Source organism: Equus asinus, chromosome 23 (genome assembly GCF_041296235.1).
Source record: "Equus asinus isolate D_3611 breed Donkey chromosome 23, EquAss-T2T_v2, whole genome shotgun sequence".
Lineage (NCBI taxonomy): Eukaryota > Metazoa > Chordata > Mammalia > Perissodactyla > Equidae > Equus > Equus asinus.
Window position 1 is genome coordinate 12,051,980 of NC_091812.1, and position 27,050 is coordinate 12,079,029.

Below are 27,050 nucleotides of genomic sequence, written 5' to 3' on the forward strand. Positions count from 1 at the left end.
TAAAATATACCATCATTTTTATTCTTTCCCCAACGCAGAAAGGAAACAGTCTACTGGACAGGAGAAAACTCTAGGGCGAGTTGCCATTTTCAGTTTATCCCCAAGGACATTTGAACCAAACGACTTGAGTCCTGACCCCTTCGTCCCTATAGTCCCCCACAGTAAACGCATCAACTCATCACAAATGAGCAGAGACACATTGGTCTCCTCCGCCAGGTAGCATCCACATTCGTGACAGGTGTGCTCCTGCCACCAGGTCCCTGTCCCTCCCTCAGGGGTCCAGACAGGGCCGGACACAGGGGTGGCAGCATGGTGCCGCCTTTGGTGGCGGGCAGCAGCTCTCTCACCTGTGGGCTCACCAGGCCAGGGCCGTGTCCTTCACCGAGGTGACGGAGGTCTTCTGCTGTCCCTGCAGACGCCGACGAACAGCCCTCGGTGATAAAGGACCGGGACACGGAGCAAAGGGCCCCTGTCCCCTGCGTCCGGCCCACAGGGCGAACCACAGGCGGGTCTCCGGGCTCAGAGGCCTTCTCTCCAGCCCCGGAGCCTCTTCTGCCGGCCTCTGGGCGCCGGCTGGCCCGGGACGCGGGGCTGAGGCTTCTGGGGGAACGGGCCACCTCTCTCTGCTCCCCTCGCCGCGCCCACAGCCTGGCCCCTGGGACCCAGGACCTCTCCGCACGCCCCACCCAACCTGGCCATGGAGCAGAAGGCGGGACAAGACCCTTGGGAGCAGACCTTGGGCGCCATTGGCGGTGCACATGCGCGCGGCGGGCGGTCACGGGCACGCTCTTTCTCTGGCCTTTGTGCACAGGGCCAGGAAGCGAGCCCGGCCGCGACCTTGGGGTCCGCCCATGTCCGCCGCTGGAGGGAGGCCGTGCGGCTCCGAGCGCGTCCCCGCCACAGCCCGCGGGGAGAGCCCGGCCATGGCCACGCCAAGCTGGGCTGCTGCAGCCCCACCACCCGCCCCTCAGGGGACAGTGGGGAAACGGAGGCCAGGAGCGGCAGGGATTGGCTGGGCCCTTGAGCTGGGCAGAGACCCCAGGACAAGAAATAGAGCCTCCTCCCGTTTGCATCGCGGCGTCTGTGTTTCCGTTCACTGGCTTATTCATCCACTCATTCACTCATGGCCTCAATCACTCACTCATTCATCCAGTCATTCATTCATTCAGGCCTTCACTTGTTCCTCATCCGTTCATTCGTTCAGGTAGGAATTCATTCTTTTAATCATTCAGCCAGTGGCCTCTGTTCCCTGCTTGTGTGCCCAGCACTGTAACTTCACCAGGGAGCAAAACCCAATATGTTTCCTGCCCACGTGGAGCTCAGGTCCCTTGCGTGACATGAAGAAAACGTCAGAGAAATCCCATGCTGGGCGCTGCCATCTTGGGTGACCCTTGATCCCATGTTCAGGCCCAAGAGCCCATTACCACGTTTCCTCCAGGCTGCAGGCAAAGGCGGACCCTGAGGGCAGCCGTGGCTCAGGGAGGCCTGAGGAAGATGCCCCATGGGGGCTGAGGGTCTCTGGGCTCAGGGTGGGGAGGCAGGCGGCACAGGGAGGGAAACAGGGTTCCTGGGCCAGGCTGCCGAGAGGCGGGGTGAGTGGGCACCGGGAGCCGCCACCTTGGCTCTGAGCTTGTGTCTTTGCCTCTGTGCCTCTCCCTGGTGAGAAAAGCTCAAACCGTCTACACTACCCCCACCCCTCGCCCCTCGCCCACCCCATCCCTGTACAGTCCAGAGTGGTGAAAGCCAAGGAGGGGAGAGGCAGGGACAGGGGGAGCCCTGGGCACTGCTTCCCTCACTCCAATTAGAAATGTCTGCTCTGGCTCCACCCTCGGCATGGGCTCCCCTGGTTCACTACAAACCGCCTTCTCCCTCAGCCCCAGTCCTCACCCACAGAGAGTTGGGCGGGACTGGCTCTGCATCTCCATCCTCCACGGGGGTCTCCCAAGTCCCCCAAGAGGTGCTGCCCATGCCACTGCCCTCCGCCCAGGCACTCATCCAAGCTGGAGAGGTGTGCACACCTCAACTCTCAAGATTCAGGGGTTCCAGAGCCCCCCAAGCACCAGCAGGCTCCCCTCCCACCCTCTTCAGGCCACAGGCCTCTGGTGGAAGAGAGGGAGCCGGGGAACTCAGAGATGTCAACTGTGGCCTCCCCACCGGGCAGCATGGCCTCGGTGACCAGTGTGGTGTCCACAAGGAAATGCAGGGTCTGGGGGGCTCATCCCCTGTGAGGTGACAGAGGAAGCCATGGAGGTCAGCAGAGAAGGCTCTGGAGAGACAGGAAAGTAGTGGCCCCCATCCCAAGCTGATGGCACCAAGAGAAACTTGCCCACCTACCACAGGACCCTCCTGGCAGCATCTCCCAGGCTGACATTTAGGACCCCATGGCCATCTTGGGCCACCTTTCTGAGCCACTGGGTCTGGATGTGGGGACATGTAGGGTCCTTCCCAGCCCCAGCTAAGAGAGGGGACCTTGGGGAGCTCTCAGATGAGAGCAGAGCACGCCAGTCCTGGGACTGAGGAAGTTTTGATGCCACTCTGTGAGTGGAAACTGGGCAGAGGTTGGCAGGAAACCCCCCAATATATCTGTGCCCATTGTAATCCAGGGCAGGGGGCAGCCGGGCACTACTGTCACAGCCACAGGTTGGCTTTGTGAGCGGAGCTTGGGGGAGGGAGAGGGGGACTGCCAGCACTGGAAAGACACGGGCTTTGACTTTTCAGCTCCTGCTAGGGCTGTGGAGCCAGCTGAAGACAGGGCCCAGGAGCTGGGAGAGCCATCCCCTGCTCCGGCTCCTGCTGGGACTCTGGCCTGGCTGAAGACGCAGCCATGGAGCAGGGAGAGCCATGCCCTGCTCCAGCTCCTGCCAGGGCCCAGGAGCAAGCTGAAGTCGCAGCCAGGGAAGAGGGAGAGCCATCCCCTGCTCCAGATTCTCCCTGTGCCTGGGAGACTGCTGAAGCCCCAGCCACGGTCCAGAAAGAGCCATCCACTGATCTGCCTCCTGCTGGGGCTGGCGAGCCAGCTGAAGCCACAGCTGGAGACCACGGACAGCCATCCCCTGCTCCACATCCTCCTGGAATCCTGGAGCCTGCTCAGGCCCCAGCCCGGTCCTCGGGAAAGCTCACTCTCCAAGGCCCATCATCCCCAGCTCCTGACCCATCCCTTCCACCTTCTTCCTCACCACAACCTCCCTTCGTCTCCCACCTTACCCTGTATATCTGTGTAGCCGTTTATAATTTTCGTTTTCTTGTCTTGTGGTGTTTGTGTCACCTTGAAATAGATTTATGGATTTATATTTTAAGAAATCTGTGTTTTCTCCTTTTAAATTGTACAATTCCTGAGCATTAAGTTCCCAGCTCCTAGAGACAGCCCCCAACAGCTCACTCATCTAGCAGTTGTCTAGAAGGAGCACCATGATTTCCTGTTGTCTTCCCATGTGCCGGGGCCGCAGCCTCAGCAGAGCCCGCAAGGAGCGCCCAGGATGCAGATGCGGGCTCCTGTCCCGCTCGAGACATCTCTGGACGTTCATGCGGAGGGACACAAAGGTAACACGGGGACGGCCAGGGTGGGCCAATCCAGGCCAGGCCACCACTGTGGTCCCACTTGGACAGCCCTACGTCCCCTCCCTGGGTGTGTGTGTGTGTGTGTGCGTGTGTGTGTGTGCGTGTGTGTGTGTATGTGGAAGGGTGGTTTGTGTGAGTGGACCACCGCGAGGAGGAGCAGGCTGATGAGGGGTTAGAAGCCTGGTGGGCGGGTCCCATTCCCACCCCGGCTCATGGCTGATCGGGTGGGACGTGGAGTGCCGGGCAGCACCGTCTGCCCGAGGTTTCTCCTGAGCCCCTGAGGTCTATCTGTTTCATCCCGGGGAGAATTCTGCGCAGACACAGGGTGGTGCCTGATCTGGGAGCATTAGGCGCAGAGGGCAGAAGAAAGAGCAGGGGCAGCTGAGCAGGGCTCTGATGCTTCTGGGCTGACTGTTGGTCACTGTCTTTGCAGAGGTCCACTCGGGACACGGAGTCCAGCTCCCCGAGGGAGGAGAAGCTGGGCAGGAACAGCGTAGCGGCAGGCGTGGGGAAAAGGCTGGCGTCCTCAGGGACTGTTGGACAAGGATCAGAGCCAGCACAGGACCCAGCCCGTGTGCAGGGAGCACAATCACATCCAGCAGGTCCTGCACAAGGGCAGGAGACAAGCGGCGCCCCAGGACGGGAGCAGGGAGAGCCAGCCCCTCCTCAGGCTCCGGCAGAAGCCATGCAGCCGGCTCTCATGGAACCAGCTGAGCAGGGAGGGCCATCCCCTGCTCCGGCTCCTGCCAGTGCCCTGGGGCAGGCTGAAGCTGTCGCCAGGGAGCAGGGAGAGCCATTCCCTGCTCCAGATCCTCCTGGAGCCCTGGAGCCCGCTCAGGCCCCAGCATTGTCCCCGGGAGAGCTCACTCTCCAACCACTGTCATCCCCAGCTCCTGACCCATCCCTTCCACCTTCTCCCTCACCACAACCTCCCTTCCTCTCGCCCCTTAACCTGTATGTCTGTGTAGCCGTTTATGTGTCTCGTTTTCTTGTCTTTTTTTGGTGTTTATGTAAATTGTAAAATAAATTTATTTATATTTTAAGAACTCTGCATTTTCTCCTTTTCAATTGTACAATTCCTGAGCGTTAAGTACAGTCCCAATGCTCGGCCTCCATCACCACTGTCCACTTGCTGAACATTCCCTTCACCACAAGGGAAGCCTGTTCCCAAAGTGCTCATCCCCAGTTCCTCCCTCACTGCCTGACAACCCATAATGTGTGTTCTGGCAGGTTGTGGTCAATCTTTTCTGGATGTATGCGATAAGCGGTGTCATGCAATAGGTGGCCATCCTAGTCTGCTTCCATATTTTCAGAAGCACTGATCGAAAGCAGCCGTGTGAGGAGCCTCTTGTGGTCCACATGCTTGCTGGGGGCGGGGACCCCCACGTATGCTGCCGGCAGGGCTGCTCTGTATGCTTGGCTGGGTACAGGAGTCCCGGCTGCCCCAAGGGAGAGAGGCCAGGGAGCCCCTGAGGGTGGCCCCGTCACACCCCGGGGGGCAGGAGCCCAGGGCTGTGTTCGTGCTGAGCAGGGCTGATGCCGTTCCTGCACAACCCTCACAGGACAGTTGGGAAGCTGAGGCCAGGGGAAACAGGGACTGGCCCTGGGCCCGCAAGGTGGGCAGAGTCCAGAGGAGAAGCGAGGCTTCCAGGCCCCTGGGCCAGTTCTAGCATCCCAGGAGATTGGCCTTGGGAAGGAGAGCCCCTAAGATCCTGGGGGACCTCTGTCCACGCCCTCCCATTGGGGGCCCTTTCCTTTGGGCATCTGCACCTGGGCGCACACTCACTCTCACACTCACACACACTCTGCCTGCCCAGGGTGGGGGTCAGGAGGGGAGTGCACACTGGGGAGGTGACAGCCGCAAAGAAGAGAGAGGTTGGAGGTGGCTCTGCCTCGGCCCAGGGGTTTCCAGTCCCCTAGGAACATGCCCAGGTCTGCAGCATGAGGAGGAGAGATGCCTGACAATGTCTGGGGTCCTGTGTCCACCACTCTGGGCACCTGGATGGAGGATGTGACACCCCCCTGTCCCCTCCCCCAGTGTGGAAGGGGCTAGTGGATAGAAGGCCTGAGGTTATTCCTCCATCAATTGAGGAGCCTAGAGGAGTGACTCCAAGGACCCCACAAGCTTGTAGAAGAGTCTATCGATCTCAGTTGTCCATCCATGACCCACTGTGCTCCGAGGCCTTGGACAGGGCCTTCTAGTCCCTCGAGGCCTTTCTGGGCAGAGGGCAGCCTGAGCTGTAGGTGGGCTGGGCACCTGGCTACTGCAGAACATGGCAGAGCACGGGACCCCTCCTCTGGAGAGCAGGACCGAGGCCATCCTTGTTGGAGCCTCGGGGTCCTCATTTGGACGTGGAGTGGAGTCAGTGCCATGCCTGCGGTGAGGAGGCCTCGTGGGGAAAGTGCACATGCCACGGCCAGTGCAGGGAGAGAGGGAGCAAGAGAGGCTTCGCAGGTCCCTCACATCACCCCTGGAGCCTGCACGGCCTTCTCATTTGCGCCCTGGGCCCTGGTGGAACCGCTGCCTCCAGGTCCCGAACAAAGGTGTGTCTTTTCTCTCCCACTGTCCTGCTTGTTGCTGCAATGCTGGGCCTGACCACCAGGGGTTTGGTGGCCACTCGTGCTCAGAGGAGTAACTGGAAGAGGGAAGGCACACTCAGCGGTCATTCTGGGCATTCCCCCAGCCAAAGCAACAGGTACCTTTCGTGATTGGCATTCATGGCCACGATGGGAGCTGCTCAGAGGTGGAAGGCCCTCTGAGATCGTCCCCTTCTTTCAGCTGCTGTGGGCCCTGCACTCACTCTGTGAAGGCGCGCTGTGAGCCTGGGGGTGGTTCTGAAAGCCCTCATGCGGCCCGTGGCCTCCAGGAGCTCACCGACTGTGAGGGGAAGGGACCAAGTGAGGAAAGCAAATCCATGTGGAAAAGACACGCAGGTGCTAGAGGGCAATGAAGCAGGGTGCTGGAGGGAGGGCCTGCAGCCCTGAGTGCCGGACGCAGTCCTGCAACTGCTGTAGCCCAGTGACAATGTCGGGTCACAGGAACCATGGGAGTTTGCAAAGCAACCCCGGCAGGAACGGCCAAGGGCCCTCCTTGCTCAATCTGATGTTACTAGTTGCTGTATTGGCTCTCTTCATGACGCTTGTGTCTACCCAGGGGAATCTGCCAGGAAAGGTGAATCTCACTGTAATAGACAAGAAAGACCCTCTTCTGACTAACACTCCTTCAATATCCCCGGGGCCCTGCCAAGAAAAGAGGATGGAAAGGTCAGATGTCTCAGTGTGGGAGTTATAGAAGAGGACGAAAAGGTCAGACGTCTCAGTGTGAGAGTTATAGAAGAGGACGAAAAGGTCAGACGTCTCAGTGTGGGAGTTATAGAAGAGGACGAAAAGGTCAGACGTCTCAGTGTGGGAGTTATAGAAGAGGACGAAAAGGTCAGACGTCTCAGTGTGGGAGTTATAGAAGAGGACGAAAAGGTCAGACGTCTCAGTGTGGGAGTTATAGAAGAGGACGTGGGGACCTGTATGTGCCTGTTCCAGACGTACCTTGGCTCACCTGTGCCCCAAGGCTGGCTCTGTCCAGCACAACCTGAGTCTCGCCCCCTGCAAAGAATACTGTAGAGGTCTATAAATATTAACTGCACTTACCCAGAAAATGAGAAGAACAACTCTTTACCAAAACTGAATAAGGGAAGTAACCTTTAGAAATTGCTCGTGACTCAAATAGATTAAGGAAGTAAAATGATATCATGGGGAAAAACCCAGCTATTTCAGGGCAGAAAATAGATGTACCCCAGACGCTTATGTAATCCTTAAAATGTATATAAACGCACGCTTGACAATAAAGACTTCAGACGTGCTTTCACCAACTTGGTGTGCAGTCTCATTCCCTTCCCCTCCCTTTGCCGTCGTGGTTCCTCCCTCAGGAACCTGGACTCAGCTGGAGCTGGACTCCGGCACCTGAGGTGGGTCTAAAGGCCTCTGAGTGGACATTTGTGCCATGAGCAGAAGGACAAGAGGAGCCAGCCCTGCACACATCTGGGAGCAGTGTGCCAAGGGAAGCTCCGAGGGCCAGATACTCGAAGGCACAAGGGAATCTGGCTGAGAGGAGGTGAGAAAGGAGCTAGAGTGGCTGGAGAGAGCTGGGGAGGAGAGGAGGCTGGAGGAGAGGAGGGCAGGGCCAGACTCAGGCCTGGAAGGAGCTCCCAGCTGTCTATGCTGGGTGTGAGCATGACCCTAACTTAGCACTCAGAAGAACAAACAGGTTTCTCTCCCAGGATCCAGGCTCAGCTCAGCTAGGAACCTCTGCCTCCAGGTCTCCCGGGAGGCTGAGGCTGCAGGCTCAACGGAGGCTAGAGGGGCGGGGGCTGTCTGGGACACCACTGTCCGACTATTGGCAGGACGCCATTTGGATGGATTTGGGAGTCTTTTCCGTCTGGGAGCCGGGACCCTCTACTAGCTCTTTGCACGCAGGCCACCAAGCGCAGCTCAGAATATCTCGTCTTGCTTCTGCTGAACAACGGATCAGAGAGACAGAGAGAAAGACTGAGAGAGACACAGACATAAAGCCAGAGAGGAGAGACAGAGAGACAAACAAGAAGAGATGGAAATGGAGAGAGAAAGAGACAGAGAAACAGAGACCGGGAGAGACTAAGAGAGACAGAAAATGACACAGCCCCACAGAGAGAGACAGAGGCCCAGAGAGATGCAGAGAGAGACAGAGAGAGGGAGATGGAGAGAGAATGAACACAGGGAGAGAGGGCAGCAGGCAGAAGTCACAGACTTGTCTTAAGAGGAGAACAGGTCTTCTCTTTGAGGCTCCTAAAATGTCTCCTCCTCTGTCACTCCATTTCTATTAGACTTCCTAAAGCCCTGCTAGTTTTTATGCTCCCCAGAAGTATCCCTCCAACTAGTCAAAGCCTGGATTTTGCCTCTTGCCCACGCCTAGAGTCAGCAACTGACCCCAGAGAAAAGTAGAGCAGATTTTCAGCTCACTTCTCCACAGTTCTCTCTTTTCTTGAATCTTAGTCCCTTTAGTCCTCATTGCTTCAGCAGCTCTCGCATACATTTAAGAGAGACTTTTTTGCATTTCATGTAGCTTTCGAGGTAACATCGATCTTCTCAAAAGCACTATTCTACTCAGAACCAGAAGATTCCAAATTAGATGATATTATTTTCTTCTTACTGTTTACATTTTTATGATATATTAGATATATAAGACATTAAAACAGTGCAGGATCCAAAGAATGAGTATATGAAGGTGGACATTTTTAGATGTGTTTGAGAAAGGGAAGGGAAACATAAGTAACTAAAATAGTTGCAACAAAACCTAAACTATCCTCAGGGACGAAACTCCTTAAAGGAGTTACAATTCAGGAAACTCCAGAAGACAAGGCATAACTCCCAAATATTTTGAATCTATGATGCCATTGATTGTAAGATGCAACATTATTTTATGTACCAATAGGAAGGAAAAAGCACTGCCAATTATAATTATAAAATGTTTTGATTCTAAGATACGTATTATTTTCAGCTGTGTTAAAATTTGAAAAGTAAGGCTCTTAAAATCAATAAATATAGTATAAAAGGAGATAAAGATCATAATATAACACTGAAATGGGAGTATTTAGAGAAAAACCACATCCAACACAATAAACACAGCGATATTTGAAAAGGGATAGATCAGAGCATGCTATGGGAGATATAGAAAGGGAATCTGACTTAGTAGCATGAAGGGATGTTTTTCCCAGATCTATTCTAGTTCCTTCTACAACTTTTAAAATGCTTTGAGTTGATAATCTCCTTGGATCTTTGCATCTCAAAAATTCTGTGTTACAGACATTATGCATGAAAAGAGACACTATGATTTGTCGGGGGCTTAAAGAGAGGTCTCATTGGAGGGAAGGGGAAGAATGGTAAATATTTCTCTGATTCTTCTTTCTCCCCTGGTATCCTCCAATATCAACATCACTGGTTCCCTCTTTTCTCTGATCATCTTTCTAATGTGGGTCTACCTCCCTCTAGGATGTTAGTATTTCTCTGTTCATGATGGTTGGGAGTCTGGGTAGCATGTGGACATAGGGAGTGGGTTGGGTGGAACGGCTTACTAATGTCCAAAGCTGTTCACTAAGAATCCAAATCATGGCCCCTTTCTTCCTCATTCTGAAATTCTGTTTCCGTGTAGAGCAGACTCCCTGCCAACGCTCTCATCTTCTGCCCTGCTGGACTAGGTAGCTCCTTGCTCCTTTCCAGTTGTAGTGACGGAAGCCTTTCCTCAGAGTTCTCCTATAATAAAATACGATTGAACTTGGCTGACAACCCTCATTTGTTATTCTTCATCTAGTCAAATCCCAATTATCTATTGTCTACCTATTTCAGAAGCAGTTTATGATAAGTGGTTTCGACTATAAACCACAAAGACCGCCTGGGTTTTAATCCTAGCTCTATCACTTACTAGCTATGTGATTTTTGGTAAATTATTTTATTTATTTTGACTTTTGGTAAATTATTTCATTTATTTTTGCATTCGTTTGTCCCATGTAAAACGAAGATAATGATCATAGAGTTATGAGGATTAAATGAGTTAATATATGTAATGCCACATAAGCTTTGTAATAAATAAAATAATAAAATAGTAATAATAATTGTATTACATCAATTCCTGCATTCTTGGAAAAATCCTCAATTTCATTCAGTGCTTTCTATTATAGGCACCCACTTGCTTTAGAGGGTTTCCTTCAGGAGTCACGTTCTAGGCATTACATACTTATGAATGAGATACAAGATCATATCTGTGAAAACATACAAAAAATATAGATTGGTGACAACTGAGCATTTTATTGGATGCCACAGTCAGAACTTTTATACATTTTTCTAGGAACTTTTTATTTATTTATTTAAAGATTGGCACCTGGGCTAACAACTGTTGCCAATCTTTTTTTTTTCCTGCTTTTATCTCCCCAAAGTCCCCCTGTACATAGCTGTACATCTTAGTTGCAGGTCCTTCTAGTTGTGGGACGTGGGACGCTGCCTCAACTTGGCCTGACAAGCGGTGCCATGTCCGCACCCAGGATCTGAACCCTGGGCCACCGTGGCAGAGCATGTGAACTTAACCACTCGGCCACGGAGCCGGCCCCTCTAGGAACCTTTTAATCAGCTTCTTCTATTCGGCAACTCAGATAAACTCCTATGTCACACACACTCCTTTTGGGAATTTCCCTGGTAATTTTAGTTGGAGTTAGTCTTCCATTCTCAACAAGTAATTCCTGGAAAGTGAACAACTTGAGAATGGTTCCCATGCTGAGAGATAACAAAACACACATCCTTAGAAAACTAGGCTATTTATTATTGTTTTGTATATCGTGTGGGATATGCAAGCTTGGAATGAGAGGACGGAAACATGAAGGTTCTGTATCCACCAAATCTTACATTAAATCACCTTTGAACTGAACCAGACCACCAAAAATTCTGAACTCATGGTGCCATGGGTTGAAGAGTGTTCCTCAAAGCATGGCTCTTGAAACAACCACCTCAAGTGGCACATGCAGTATAAAAGGGCTATTTCCTGTATTCTTCTTCATATCTCCCGAGAGAAAGCCTCCGGGGGTGAGCCTAAGGGATCTAAAATTTTAACAAGCATTTCAGTTGATTTTTATATACACAACAAAATTCAAGAACCACTAGAATAGAGTTTGACCTGCAACCATCTGTTGCAGTCCAGAGGCCAGCTGAGGAAATTATTTGAGAGCAGCATTTGTGGGCATGCATGGACTGATGGTCACTGACTGTCTCATACACTACACGGAGAACCATTACTTTGTAGATTTGTGGAAAGTAATCTGCAATTTTTATTAATACAAAAAAATTCATGTTAAAAAAATACATGTTCATATTGGCCCATCAATCCCACTTTCCAAATCTTTTCTGTAAAATGAAAAGCTAATGTTAAAAGAGAAAAGCGGGGCCGGCTCCGTGGCCGAGTGGTTAAGTTCGCATGCTCCACTGCTGCGGCCCGGGGTTCGGACCCTGGGCGCGGACATGGCACCCCTCGTCAGGCCACTTTGAGGCGGCGTCCCACATCCCACAACTAGAAGGACCTGCAACTAAGATATACAACTGTGTACAGGGGGGCTTTGGGGAGATAAAGCAGGAAAAAAAAAGGAAGATTGGCAACAGTTGTTAGCCCAGGTGCCAATCTTTAAAAAAAAAAAGTGAAAAGCAAGTTACATTGTAATTCATATAGCACAATTTCACTTTTTATAGACAATAAACAGTAAAGTGAATTTTTTAAAAACCTATTCATTTATACATATTTGAATAGAAGATAATTGAAGAAATGTATAGAATGATATATACTGTGCTCTCAAGGATGTGAGTGAGGAAATGGAAAGTAGGAGCTAAACACTACGGCTTTTTAATATATATTTCTATATTGTTTCACAGGTTGTGGTAAACATGTATTTCTGTTGTAATTTTTGAAGAAAACTCAATAAAAATCATTGCTAAAAATCCACCTATATAGAAAATCACGCATATAAAAGTTTTGTTAAAAACATAATCAAGAATATACTGGACAGCATTTTAACGACATTTTAAAAAAAGAGTGACATTGAACACAATAGAGCAGAACAAGCTGGCCTTCACTCAAAGACAGGCCAAGATGTTGTTAACATTGATAGTATCTAAAATAAAAGTAGTTACAAGTTACTGAGTGCCCCCTATGCACCAGGATATTTGAGGATATCGTTAGAAAATGCACCTCACCTTCTCTGTCCAAGTGCTAGACCAGTGGTCATAACCAACTAAGTTACTCACTTTAATGGGTCCAGAGGTGAAATTCAATGGCGATGAAGGCTCTGTCATGTAAATTGGAAAGATGCCTCCAATGATTACATCCCCTGGTTGCTCCAACCTTGGGGTTCCCATCTTTTTGTTTGGATTCTCTAACTCCGTGGTGTTGGTGATGGGCAGGGCACTCAGGAATAAGGCAAGCAGAGAGCAGGGAAACATTCTGGGATGCAGGTCACCTTCACATTGAGGGGTGAGAGGTGCAGAGGATCAAGAAAGAAGAGTCAGTGGTGCCTCTGACGGAGCCTGTGGTAATGACCCTGTAGGAGGCTGTTGGGCACCTGCTGACCATTAATCTACATATTCAGGACCCTCCTAGCCTATTGATCTCTCTCAGGATCTTTCGGGATCAAATAGTATTTGTCTGAGAAGAGAAATTAAAATTTCACACTCTCTGGTTCCTCAGACTTAAAAGAAATCTCGATGGGTCTTGGGAAAGGAAATGAGACCTGTTTGAAAACAACTCAGGACTGCAGTGTTTAGAGCCCTGAGACTCAGTAACATGAAATTTGTTTTGCTCTTGGCTTTCTCTCTAGGGTATCATTTATCCTCACTCATTAAATGAGCCCATATAAGTGAGTTCATATAAGTGAGTCCACGTAAGTGGACTTAGAAATGCTTCCCCCATTCCCCAAACATTCCCTCCCAACTCCGATGCAACTCCTCAAGTAACCTCAGAAGGACTCACTTCTCAAGAGCCTTTCCGGGCCTAGGAAAGGACTCAGACCCCACTGCAATTGGTCTTGACCTCAAGGCCATGGGGACAAAGGTTTTGCTTCAGAGCTGCTAGTGTGCTAATTGGAATCAATTCAGCTAATTCTGGTAATTACAGGCTTCTGTACTTACTCCCCCTTGGTTTTAGACCATGAGGAGCAGCTGGATGAAACTGCTTGGAAATAAAGTGAGAAATGTCTCGCAGCAACATCAGGGTTATAGTAACAGATGGAGGCCCACGGAGGCTCCCAGGAACTCTTCAGTAACTCACTGAATTCGTTGATGTCTCATAGAATATCATCTAGAGGGTTAAGAACTGGGGTGGAAAAGTAGAGAAGTTGTGTTTAAAACAATAATCTATCCTTCCCCTCTTTGAAAGGGAAGGAATTTTGCTCTGTGGGACCAAGTGGGCAAGTTATGGGATCCTAGTGACTCCAGACACAGAGAACACCGAGCACTGGAGATTTAGAAGACATTTAATTGTATAACTCATAATTTTCACCATCCAAAATAGGATACCATGCCTTCCTAATTTAAGAGACTTGCCCCCAATCATGGAGTGAGTTAGTGGCAAATTAAGGACTACTCCTTGGTCCAAATCCAAGGTTCTTTTCATGTTGATTCTAATTCCAAAGCAAATATACCATTCTGAGTAACTGTCAAGTTAGGCATGGTTCGTCCACACTATCATTTCACCATGATTTATTAAATATATAATACATGGCATGCAATGAAAATAAAGCAGTAAACAAGAGAGACTATTTCTTTGCCCTTACAGAACTAATAATATCATTGGAATGATGCTCAACAAGTAATTATAGTAAAGTATCTGCTTATCATATCATGGGAAAGACATTGAACAAGAAATGATAAGAAAATGTGATGATGTCAGGAGAACTAAAGGTGGTTGGAAGAACATGATATTAGAGGTAAGTCAGGGATAACTTGAATTAATACTGGAAGGATGAAGAGGAGTAAACCAGATGAAGGGAGGTCACAAGAATGTTCCAGGCAGAAGCTACTGTATATGCAAAGGCCCCCAATCAAGAGAGGGGGTGATGCTTGAGAAACTGAATGATCATAAATGCTGGTGCATAATGTGTAAGCAGGGATGGTAGAAACAGACGAGACTGGAGAAGAAATTGGGACTACAGAAATGCCACAATCATTCATGAAATGTTTTTACTTAATCTGGAGGGCAATGATGTGTCTTATTTACTGTGTATTCTTAGAGTGGAGATATAAAAGTGAGACTTGGCCTTCCAGGTGAGATGGCAGATAACAAACACAATTCCCCTTTCAGTCTCAAGCACATAAAATAGTAGATAAAATATTTTAAAAATCTATCACTGAGCTAAAAATCATGGAAGTCTGTAAGGCTAGACACAAAGAGAGAAGAGGGAAATTATGATGGTGAAGAAGAACTGAAGGAGCAAAGCCCAAATCAACACTGAACATACATTGCAGGAGAGCACAGCTACATTATTGCAAGGCTTTAAGCTTAGCAAGAACAAATTACAAAATGTGTGACTGAGAAATATGCAATCTGCTGATTCTCATAAATTACTGTGTTAGATTGTTTGTGCTTTGGAATCAAAGGCCAGAAGGTAGTATCTTAACAAACATGAAGGCAAGGGGCTTAAGGACGCTGGGCCCTTGCAGGAATGGAACACTATCTGCATAACTTGCCAGATTGTTTGTTCCCAGGATACTCCCTCAGAGAATGGCCTTGCGTAACGCCAGGGTACATTGAAGGGGGGGAGATTAGAACTGCTGAGCTTTGACTTGCATATCCCTGCTGGCAAGAGTTCCTGCTATGCTTGTACTTCTTGGCCTGCAAATAAATACGTGGCGATCAGAGGGATGCCACCTCTGTCCTAGAGACTGATGGTTGGTCCCCTGTCCTGTTAAAAAATGTAGAGTGTGTTGTGTCTATTAGATAGACTGTGTTCTGTCTATTAATTCCATCCACCCCTTCAGCTGGCTGCCTAGCTGGTCTCGGGAACACAAGTGGTCAAGTTCACGCACTCCACTTCAGTGGCCCAGGGTTTCGCCAGTTCGAATCCTGGGCGCAGACTTGGCACTGCTCATCAGGCCATGTTGAGGTGGCACCCCACATGCCACAACTAGGAGGACCCACAACCAAAATACACAACTATGTGCTGGGGGGTTTGGGGAGAAAAAAAGGAGGGGAAAAAAAAGAAGATTGGCAACAGTTGTTAGCTCAGGTGCCAAGCTTTAGGGAAAAAAAGAAAATGAAGAATAAAAATCACATGATCATCCTGATAGACACGGAGAAAGCATTTGACAAGATCCAACATACCTTTATGATAAAAACTCTCAACAAAACGGGTACAGAATGAAAGTATCTCAACATGATAAAGGCCATTTATTACAAACCCACAGCAAAAATCCATGTTCATCTTTTGAACTTTCAACCTGTAAGCCCTTCTGTATTTAAAGTGTGCCTCTTTCAGATACAGTTGAGTTAAGCTTCTTTATTCAGTCTGACAATCTTTGAATTTTATCTGGGGTGTTTCTTTTTCATTTAATGTAATTACTGACAGGGTTAAATTTAGGTCTACCATTTTGCTCTCTGCTATTTGTCTCAGCTGCTTGTTTCTCTCTTCCTCCTTTTCTGACTTCTTTTGGGTTAAAGATTTTTTTAATATGTAAATTCCTCTACTTGCTGTATCTTTTAATGGATGTTCTATAGAGATGACATCATCTGTAATAATCTCCTTAGAGTTATTACTGGGCTTCATGTTAGATATAGGAACATTCTCGATTTACCCTCCCTCTCACCTATACCCCTTAAAGTTGAGTATTAATTCATGCACACAACTAAATTTTACTATAATTTCTGGAAATTCTAAGATACATACTATCCAGTTGGAGTCAAAATTTTAACTCTTCGAAAGTCCCTTCCCGTCACTCTGTCTTCAATCCTGATTTCTGATCTTCAGGCCCTCCTCTAAGCTTGTTTCTTACAGTTAATTTTTGCTATGACTGAGCCACAGGTAGCAGGCACAATTTATGACTCTAATAGGTAGAAATGGTTGAGAAAGCAATAACCAGGCTTCAAGGGGCACATTTAGCAAGATTCACGGTCAAAGCAGAAGTTAGTGTCAGGCAGGTTGGCTCACACAAAGTCAGAGAAAACAAAAAAGGCCCAAGGAAAGGGATCCAAAATCAGGTCAAAAAGATGATGTTATACAATTAGCAAGAGAAAGGAAAAGCAGCAGCAAGGACACAAGGAGCTCTTATCCTTTTGGTTGCCTGTAATCCTCTTATCGTATTGAGTTGATCCTTGTGCAGAATCTGAATCAATGGTTCTTAATCTGGGCTGCATGTTGGAATTACCTGAGAAGTTCTAAAAATTCCTGATGCCCAGGCTACACCCCAATCCAATTTAATCAGAATCGCTGGGGCTGGGACCCAGGTATTTTTTCAAAGCTTCTCAGATGATTTCAATGTGCATCCAGGGTCAATAACCACCGGTTTAAATGTTTGCAAATGTGTGAGTGAACAATTGGAGGGCAGGGAGAGAGAAAGGAGGCTCTTCTGGGCTCAGACTTTTTTCTCTTTTTAATTCCCTAGTGAAACTTCCTGGAAATTTTCCTCTTTGGGGTCCTGATCCTCCCCACTTTGGTTTCAGGTTGAAACTACTATCTAGAGAGTCACCAGCCTCAAGTAACATTCACTCTGCTCCCCTGATTGGTTTTCTACTGATACAAATGCCTAGCTCTTTACTCTGTTCTCTGACTAGGCTTTCTCCTTCTGTGCTTCCCTGGAAATTCTCCTCTCCACTGCTTCAGGTATTCTGGTTTCGTAACCAAGACACCCACATGTACCTCTCGTCCTCTTCCATACCTAATAGCATTTCAAGAAAGAGGGCTATTTTCTGTGTGACACAGCATCACAAGTTTTTGAAATATACCCTGTCATAGTTAGAACAGGTCTATCCAATCAGGAGAAAATACATAATTATTTCATGAATCTACTGCATTCAGTTCATCATGAATTTCTTTATGTTGATGAAAGGCTGAATGCACACTGAAGGTTTTCTCAATTTTCTTACATTTGTAGGGTTTTTCTCCTGTATGAGTTTTCTGATGTTGAATAAGAGATGAACTCTGGCTGAAGGCTTTGTCACAATCATTGCATTTATACGGTTTCTCTCCAGTATGAGTTCTCAGATGCTTTGTAAGGGATGAGCTCTGACTGAAGGCCTTCTCACATTCTTTACATTTGTAAGGTTTCTCTCCAGTATGAATTCTCTGATGTCTTACAAGAGCTGAGCGGTCACTGAAGGCTTTCCCACATTTGTTACATTTGTAAGGTTTCTCCCCAGTATGGGTGCCTTGATGTTGAATAAGGGCTGAACAGTAACTGAAAGCTTTCCCACATTCACTACATTAATATGGCTTTTCCCCGTATGAGTTCTCTGATGTTGAGCAAGCCCTGACCTGTCACTAAAGGCTCTCCCACACTCTTTACATCCATAGGGTTTCTCTCCAGTATGAACCCTTTGATGTTTAAGAAGGGATGAGGTGTCATTGAAAGCTTTCCCACATTCTTTGCATTTATAGGGTTTCTCTCCAGTGTGTATTCTGTGGTGTTGAATAAGGTAAGTGCTTTGGTTGAAGGCCTTCCCACATTCATTGCATTCATAGGGTTTTTCTCCAGTATGAATAATATGATGCTGAATAAGGGCTGAGCGATGACTGAAAGCTTTCCCACATTTGTTACACCCATAAGGTTTCTCTCCAGTGTGAATTCTCTGATGCTGAATAAGTGATAAGCTCCGACTGAAGGCCTTCCCACATTCATTACATACATAGGGCTTCTCTCCAGTATGAATTCTCTGATGTAGGATAAAGGCTGAGTAGTAACCGAAGGACTTCTCACACTCATTGCACTTCCAAGGCTTTTTTACCGAGTAAACCTTCTGATGTTTAATTGGGCTTGACTTTTCCCCCATATCACTACAATCTTCCATAGGGGTTTTCTTGTGTTTAATTATGACTTGCCTTAAATCTTTCTTCTGATTGCTTTTCTGCCTTTCCAATGTGCCTTCACATTCCCAGGCTTCTATCAATCTGGGATCCCAGGAATCATCCTTTTTAAGTCTTTCTATTACCAGCTCCCTTTCAGATGATACTTCATAAACTTCCTGCTTTGAAAGGGACACTTTAGTTTCAGGTATAGATTCAGAATCTGAAATAAATAAAAAGGACAAATGTTTGTGCTCTCTGTGCCGAGAGAAGGAAAACTGCTGAGGTGGCACGAGAATACAGAAAATAAAAGTGATGTCTATTAAAAATGCTTATTTGAACATTTTCAGAAAGAGCCTTGTGGCAATGGCAGATGAATAAGTCTCAGGGAATAACAGAGATGGGAGAATCACTAAGATAAGGCACAACAAAAGGTCAGACAATGAAGATGCTCTACCTAAGAGAATGGAAAACTGAACAGACTAACCAGGGACGAGGATAACCAGAAGGGAGGAGAATAAATGTTAACATAAAATGAGGAAGGAGGGGAAAGATGAAAACATAGGTTGAGATTGGGCAGTTTTGAAAAAGTATTAGAAAAAAATCACTTATAATAATACCAGCTGGAGACAACCAGTTTTGACTTTTTAAATCATTCCCCTTAACCCTTTTTTAAAGGCACAGATTTTTAAAATATGTTTAGCATATGCTTTAAATATGATTTTGTGTATCCACTAACCACGGCCACCTTTCTTCCTTCTTTCCTTCCTCCCTCTCTCCTTGCCTTCCTTCTCTCTCCTTCCTTTCTTCCTTCCTTTTTTGTTATAGCAAAATTTCTCAAACAGGTTTTGTATATCTGCTCATCACCTACTTGCTCCTGAAGCCACTGCAGCCTGGCTTCTCTCCCCACCACTTGACTGAAACTGCTCTCACTGACATCACTAGCCATTTGTATGTCACCTAAATCCAGCAGATCTTTTTCATTTCTTGCTTAGCTTGGCCTCTCAACAGCACTTGACAGTCTCGACCATGCCTTCCTCCTAACAACATTCTCCCTTTTGTTCCCCAACTTTATTCAGATATATTTGACATATATTCTCCCCCTCAACTCTGCGATTCTAAGCTCTCCATGTTTTTCTCCTGATCTCTATCTCTTTGGAACTTTTTCTGTTTCTTCTTCTTAAATGTTGATGGTTCTCAGTGTTCAGTCTTAGGCTCCTCTCTTTTGCCCCCACTCTACCCTACCCACATTATCTCCTTGAAAGACATCCAGTCCATGGCCTTAAGTGCCTTTTTTATTGAAACATATTTGACATATGACACTGTGTAAATTTAGGGTCTGCAACACGTTGATTTGATACATTTATATATTATAATATGATTGCCATTGTAGCAATAGTTGGCACCTCTATCATGTCACATAATTATCACTTTTTTATGATGCAATAACTAAGACCCAGTCTCTTAGCAAGTTTGATTATGATAGACTATTCTTGTCTATATTCACTACACTGTGCATTAGATCTCCAGGACTTATTTGTCTACTAGTTACAACTGCTTTCTATATATCAATGACCTTAAATCAATATCTCCAGCTTAGTTCTCTCTCCCCCAGACCCATATATTCAACTATCTACTTCACGTATTCACTTGGAAATCTCGAATTCATTATATCCATACCTAACTCATCTTCTTCCTCAAGATGTACATTCCCCAGGTTTTGCCACCTAAGAAAATATCACCATTATCATTCATGTTAATAAAAAGACATTAATATAAGAATATAAACTCTACCATCAAAAGGTAAGTTTTCTGAGGGTAGGAATCACACCTCTTTTGTTCACTGATATTTCTCAGGGCCCATCATAGCACTGGTGAAGAGCAAGCACATGTTAAATCTATATTGTATGAACTGAGTTGAACACAAATAATACAAGCAGTGAGGCAACCTTGGATGATGATAAACCTTTCTTAAGATCCTTTCATCCCATTATAGAAACATAACCCATGTTTGAGTAAAACGTATTTTTTTTTAAAGATTTTATTTTTTTCCTTTTTCTCCCCAAAGCCCCCCCGGTACATAGTTGTATATTCTTAGTTGTGGGTCCTAGTTGTGGCATGTGGGACGCCACCTCAGCACGTGGTTTGATGAGCAGTGCCATGTCCATGCCCAGGATTCGAACTGATTAAACACTGGGCTGCCTGCAGCAGAGCGCACGAACTTAACCAGCCCCGAGCAAAGCATATTTTTAATGTTGTCATGATTTTCAGAAGTTGAGAATATCATTGTACATAAAATTTAATCTATGCTGTGAACTATAATATTAGACAAACACTTATATAGTGTTTATTATGTGTAAGCTACTATTCTGAAAGGTTAAATACATGTACATATCTAATCCTCACAAAAGCCTAAACACGTTTTCCAGCCGAAAGTCAGAAACTTGAGAATCACATTGAATTCTACCTTACCAATGACAGCAAATAAACCAAGATCTAGGGATTATACCTCCCAAATCTCTCTCAAATCCATTCTGTACTTTCCCTCCCCAATATTACCACCCCAGTTCAGCCACCATCATCTCTCATCTAAACTAATGCAGCAGCCTCACAATGGGTCTGCTTGCATCCTCTCTCCATGCACCCCTGCCCAGCCCCATCCAAATTTGATTGTATAAAACCATAGAGTAACAGAACCAGATTCAATGATTACCCAGAAATTAGAACTATAAGGGAATTGAAAATAACTATGAATAATATGTAAAAGGCTCCAGTGGAAATGGTGGACAATGTGCATTAACAGTTGGGGAATTTCAGCAGATAGATGGAAACTATAAGAGGAAGTCAAATGGAAATGCTAGAAATGAGAAAATATGATCAGAGAGAAGAAGAGTGTCTTCAGTGGGTGCATCAGGAGAGTCAACATAGCTAAGAAAAGAATGAGTAAACTCACAAATAAGTCAACAGAAATTACCCAAACTAAAACACAATGAGGAAAAAAGAGTGAAAAATAAACAAGCCAGAAGAGAGCATCTAAGAGCTGTGGGGCAATTTAAAATGCTTAAACATACATGTAATTGGAATCCTGGAAGGAGAAAAGACAAAGAGAATGGACAGAGACAATATTTGATGAGTTAATAGCTGATAATTTTCCAAAACTAATGAAAGACATTAAACTGAAGACCCAGGAAAGCTCAGATAACCCCAAGTAGGATGAAATACACAGACACACACATCCCTAGATAAATCATATTCAAACTATTAAAAAACAAAGATAAAGGGAAAATCTTAAAGGCAGCCATAGAAAAAAGACACATTACATACAGAAAACAAAGATAAAAATTACAGAAACCTTTGGTCACAAACTATTATAAACATGAAGACAATAAAGTGACACATTTAAGGTGCTGAAAGAAAAAAAAACTGTCACCATATTCCACATTCAGTGAAAACATCTTTCAAAAATGAAGGTGAAATACAGACTTTTTCAGACAAATAAAAGCTGAGAGAATTCAATACCAGTAGACCTGAACTATAAGAAATGTTAAAGAAAGTTCTTCAGGCAGAAGTACCTGATACTAGTGAGAAACTTAGATCTACATCAGGGTTCAGCAAATTATGGCCCACAGGCCAAATCTGCCCACTCCCTTTGTTTACTACTGTTTACGGCTGCCTTCATGCCACAATGGCAGAGTTAAGCAGTTGCAACAGAGAGTGTATGGCCCACAAAACAGAAAATATTCACTATCTGGTCCTTTATAGAGAAAGTTTGCCCATGCCTGCTCTATATAAAAAAAATGAAGAGTGTTATAAATGGAATATAAAATTCATCTTTTCTTATTTTAAAATGCTCCAAGAGATAATTGACTGTTAATCAAAAATAGTAGCATATATTGTAGATTTATAGCATATATAAAGGCAAAATGCATGACAACAATCATACAAAAGATGGGACGGAAGAACTAGAAGCTTATAGAAGTAAGGTTCCTATACTATATATGAAGTGTTATAACATTCTCTAAAGGGATACTATGATTAATGAAAGAAGCATATTGGGAACTCTAGGACGACCCTTAAAGAAAATCTTTAAAAATAAGGTTTAATCACGTGGATAAAGAGAACAGATTAGTGGTTACCAGAGGGGAAGGGGGTGGGCATAAGGGGTGAAGGGGCACATATATATGGTGACTGACAAATAGTAACGTACCCCTGAAATCTCACAATGTTATAAACTATTATGACATCAATAAAATAAAAAAGTTTTAATGATAAGCTAATAGTGCAGATAAAACACAATAATAAGAAATAATCAAAAAAACAGGCAGAAAAAGAAAAAAATGAACACTAAAAAGAACAAATAGAAAACAACTACAGGGCTGGCTCCGTGGCCGAGTGGTTAAGTTTGCGCGCTCCGCTGCGGCAGCCCAGGGTTTGGATTCTGGGTGCGGACATGGCACTGCTCGTCAGGCCACGTTGAGGTGGCGTCCCACATCCCACAACTAGAAGGACCTGCAACCAAGATATACAACTATGTACCAGGGGGGTTTGGGAAGATAAAGCAGGGAAAAAAAAAAACAGAAGATTGGCAACAGTTGTTAGCCCAGGTGCCAATCTTTAAAAAAAAAAAGAAAAAAAACAATTACGTGTATGAAAGACTTAAATCCAAACATACCAATAATTACTTTGAATGTAAATGGTCTAAACACACCAACTGAAAATCACAGATTGTCAGAATGGATTTAACAACCAGACCCAATTACATGCTGTCCACGAGAAACTCACTTAAGTTAAGCAAAAAGAATGGGAAAATATACTATGCAAACACTAATGAGAAGGAGGCTAGAGTGGCTATATTAATATCAGACAAAATCAACTTCCAAACAAGGAATATTACCAAGGTTACAGAAGGACATTATATGAAAAAGAGGTCAATTCACCAAGAAGACATAACAATTCTTAATGTGTATGCACCTAACAAAAGTGTTTCTGTATACATTAAGCAAAAACTAACAGAACTAAAAGGAGAAATAGACGAATCCACAATTATAATTGGAGAATTCAACACTCCTCTGTCAGTAATCAATAGAAGCCAATGGGCAGGAAATCAGTAAGGACAGAGAAGACCTGAACAACACTGTCAATCAACCTGACAATAATTGACATTGATTTTCAAGTGCATGTGGAACAATTATCAAGATTAGATTATAGATAATACAACAAACTTCAAAAACTTTTAAGAACTGAAATCATACAAAGTATCTCTGACCACAGCAGAATCAAACTATGAAATGAAAACTAGAAATTTACTGAAAATCACCTAAAATTTGGAGACTTGTAAATAACCCATGGGTCAAAGAGGAAATCACAAGTGAAAACAGAAATTATTTTGAACTGAATGGAAATGAAAATACCACAAATCAAAATTGTGGAACATGGGGCCAGCCTGGTGGTGTGGCAGCTAAGTTCGTGAGCTCCACTTTAGTGGCCCAGGGTTTACAGGTTCGAATCCCAGGTGTGGACCAAGGCACCACTTATCAAGCCACGCTGTGACAGCATCCCACATACAAAATAGAGGAAGATGGGCACATATGTTAGCTCAGAGCCAGTCTTCCTCAGCAAAAGAGGAAGATTGGCAACAGATGCTAGCTCAGGGCCAATCTTCCTCACAAAAAAATTAAAAAATAAAAAAAAAATTGTGGAACATAGCTAAAGCAGTTAGAAGGAAATTTATAGCATTAAATGTTCCTATTAGAAGAGAATAAAGATGTTATATGAAGATCTTATATTAATGATCAAGATAGAATAAGAAACATACTACATTAGACAGTCATGTGTCACTTAATGATGGATCATTCTGAGAAATGCATCGTTAGGCAATCTCATCATTGTTCAAACATCACAGGGTATACTTACACAAACCTAGATGGTATAGACTACTACACACCCAGTTTATATGGTACTAATCTTATGGGACCACCATCATGTTTGTGGTCTGTCATTGACCGAAACGTCATTACGCAGCGTGTGACTGTATTACATTATATTAAGATCTTATACAATGATCAAGCTTCCACCTTAAAAAACTAATAAAAGAGAGCAAATTAAACACAAAATTAGCAAAGGGGAGAAAATAATAGATAAGAGTAGCAATGAATAAAATTGGAAACAGACAGAGAAAATCGATGAAACCAAAAGCTGGTTCTCTGAAAAGATCAATAATATTGTTAAACCTCTAGGAAGACCAACAAAGGAAAAAAAAGAGAGAAGATACAAATTACCAATATCAGGAATGAAATATGAGAAACCATTCCCAGAGCTCACTCAAAAAGAAATAGATAATCTGAACAGTCCTGTATCTAGCAAAGGACTTAGATTCAAGGTTAAAAACCTTCCAAGAAAGCAAACTTGAGATCCAGATGGCTTTACTGGATCGAGCTTTTGGTGTCATATATAATAAAATTTTGCCTTACAAAAGGTTACAAAGACTGTCCGTAATGTTATCTTCTAGAAGCTGTATAGTTTTAGATTTTATACTTAGGTCTGTGGCCCACTTTGAGTTACTTACTATATACGGTGGGAGGTATAGATTGAGATTCTATTTTTTTTTTAATACAGGTGTCCACCTGTTCCAGCACCATTAGTTGAAAAGATTCTCTTTTTAACACTGAATTGCTTTTGCACCTTTGTCAGAAATTAATTGACCATATAAGTTTGGGTCTACTTCTGGACTATCTGACCTGTTCCATTGGTTTACACCTATCTTTTCACCCATACCACACTGTTTGAATTACTGTAGCTTCTAAGTCTTAAAAGCAATATAACGAAGCTGTCCTTTTTCAGTTCCACATATGGTGAACTTTTGCTTGCCAAAAGAGAAAAGAAGCCCAATTCTGAGCCCCAAGTTATCAGGGGCTCTCCAGATCCTAAGCAAAACTATGGCAGTTTAGATGCCGTTAGTTGTTAAGGAAGCTGACGTCTCAGTAAGCACTCTGCATTACAAAATGACTTCCTTACCCCAGAATACCAGGTTTCCACAACTCTCCACCTTCAGATCCATGCCCATGTTCCTCTGGGCAGAATCCAGCTGGTCCACCTCCACATGGGCAAAATCCATTTCCTCATCCTTCACTGTCACCAGTTCCCGGAAGTACAAGCACATTCTTCGTAATCCTTGAGGGAAGAGAACAATCTAGAAGACGAAGTGTCTTTTAATCTGAAGGTTAAATCTTTATTTTAACCATTTTAATGGAATATTCTAAAATTTCCAAGTATTAATCTGTGTTAGGGAAAATAATAATAATAGCTAACATTTATAATTTATTTTCTATGTGCTAAGTCCTTTGAATGAACTATCTCTTGTAATAATAACTATATGAGGTAAGTACTATTATTAACATTATTTACAGCTGTAAGGATCAGATCTGAGATTTGGACCCCGGCAGTCTCACTTGAAAGCTATACTTTTAACTATATTCTTCTATATTATATAGAAGATATATATATATATTTTTTTTCTTTTATATTATATAACTGTATTCTTCTGCCTCTTACATATTTTGTTAAATAAATGTAATATAACCACTGAATGATAACCAAACGTTAATTACTGATTATATTGTAGATGGGATAAGGCTCAGATAAGTAATTTATACTGATTCCTGGGCTATTCCAAGATTTTACAGAAATTCAGCTTGATATCCTGAACGTTTGTAGACATTCATGCTGTTCTCATGCTCTTCTAATAGAGGTGGCTTGTTTCTCTGTACTTAGGGCCATGACTTTTACATTTATTTAGTTATCCTTTAGCAATTAAAGTTGTTCTGAATGAGTGAGTTTACTGATTTTACATTGAAAAGGATCAAATGTTTTAAGATAAGATTCATACTTTATGTTATATTGACAGTCACATGAGTGTCCTTTGTTGACCGTAATTAATTGGAGAATACTTTGTGGGAAAGGATGTCTGTAAAAGAATAGAGTCATTAGAGGCATAGGATTTAGCATCAGACATACCTGTGTTCTGATCAGGGCTCAACCATTTATGATTCTGAGCATGTTACTGTAGCCTCAGTTTCTTCATCTGTGAAACAGGCTATAAATAATCACAGGATTAATTTAAAATAAAGCAATGTTTGAAAAGTGGCTCTAAACGCTGGAGTTCTCCAGAGCTCAGTCCTTAGACATCTTCTTGTCTCCATCCATCTTACACACCTATGAACAATCTCTTATTTCTCCTGTCTTTAGGGGAAAAAAAAAACCTCTTTGGTCTTACTACTCCTTCCAGCTATCACCCTACTTCTCTCCTTTCCCGGAGAATAAAACTCTCCAAAATAGTTATCTGTAGTCCCCGGCTCCAATTTCTCTCCTCTTACTTTTTTATGAACCCATTCCAACAAGGCTTCACTCCTACCACTCCATGGAATGGCCCTTGGCGGTCACCAATGATCTTCCTATTTTAAAATCCAATGGCCAATTCTCAGGCCCCATCTTACTTGACTTAGCAGGAGCATTTAACCCAGGCGATCACTCCCCTCTCCTTGAAACACTTTCTTCAATTGGTTACCAGGATGCCACACTTTTGGCTTCCTCCTACCTCACAGGCCACCTCATCTCAGTCTCTTTTGCTGGTTTCTCTTCATCTCCCTGAACTCTAAGTGTTGGAGAGCTATAGGACTCAGTAATAAGATCTCATCTCTTTTCTAGCTACACTTATTCCCTTACTGATCACAGTTTCATGGTTTAAAATACCATCCACACAGATTATTCCCAAATTTAAAGCTCTGGCCTGAGCTGTTCCCAGAGCTTCAAGTCTTCAAGGAAAAATTACTTTGGCTCAGTTCTCTAGAGGGGATTTCCATGGACCTCAGAAGCAAGATGAAGAAAGAAATGAGGACACACTGTGAACAACAAGCTAAGATTTCAGAGGAGGGAAATTAA

General features: G+C 44.7%; 1 pseudogene; it reads right to left on the bottom strand.

The window, feature by feature from the left end:
• Window positions 1–15,375: 15,375 nt before the first annotated feature.
• LOC123276709 (zinc finger protein 892-like) lies at window positions 15,376–26,207 on the bottom strand (annotated as a pseudogene).
• Window positions 26,208–27,050: the final 843 nt, after the last annotated feature.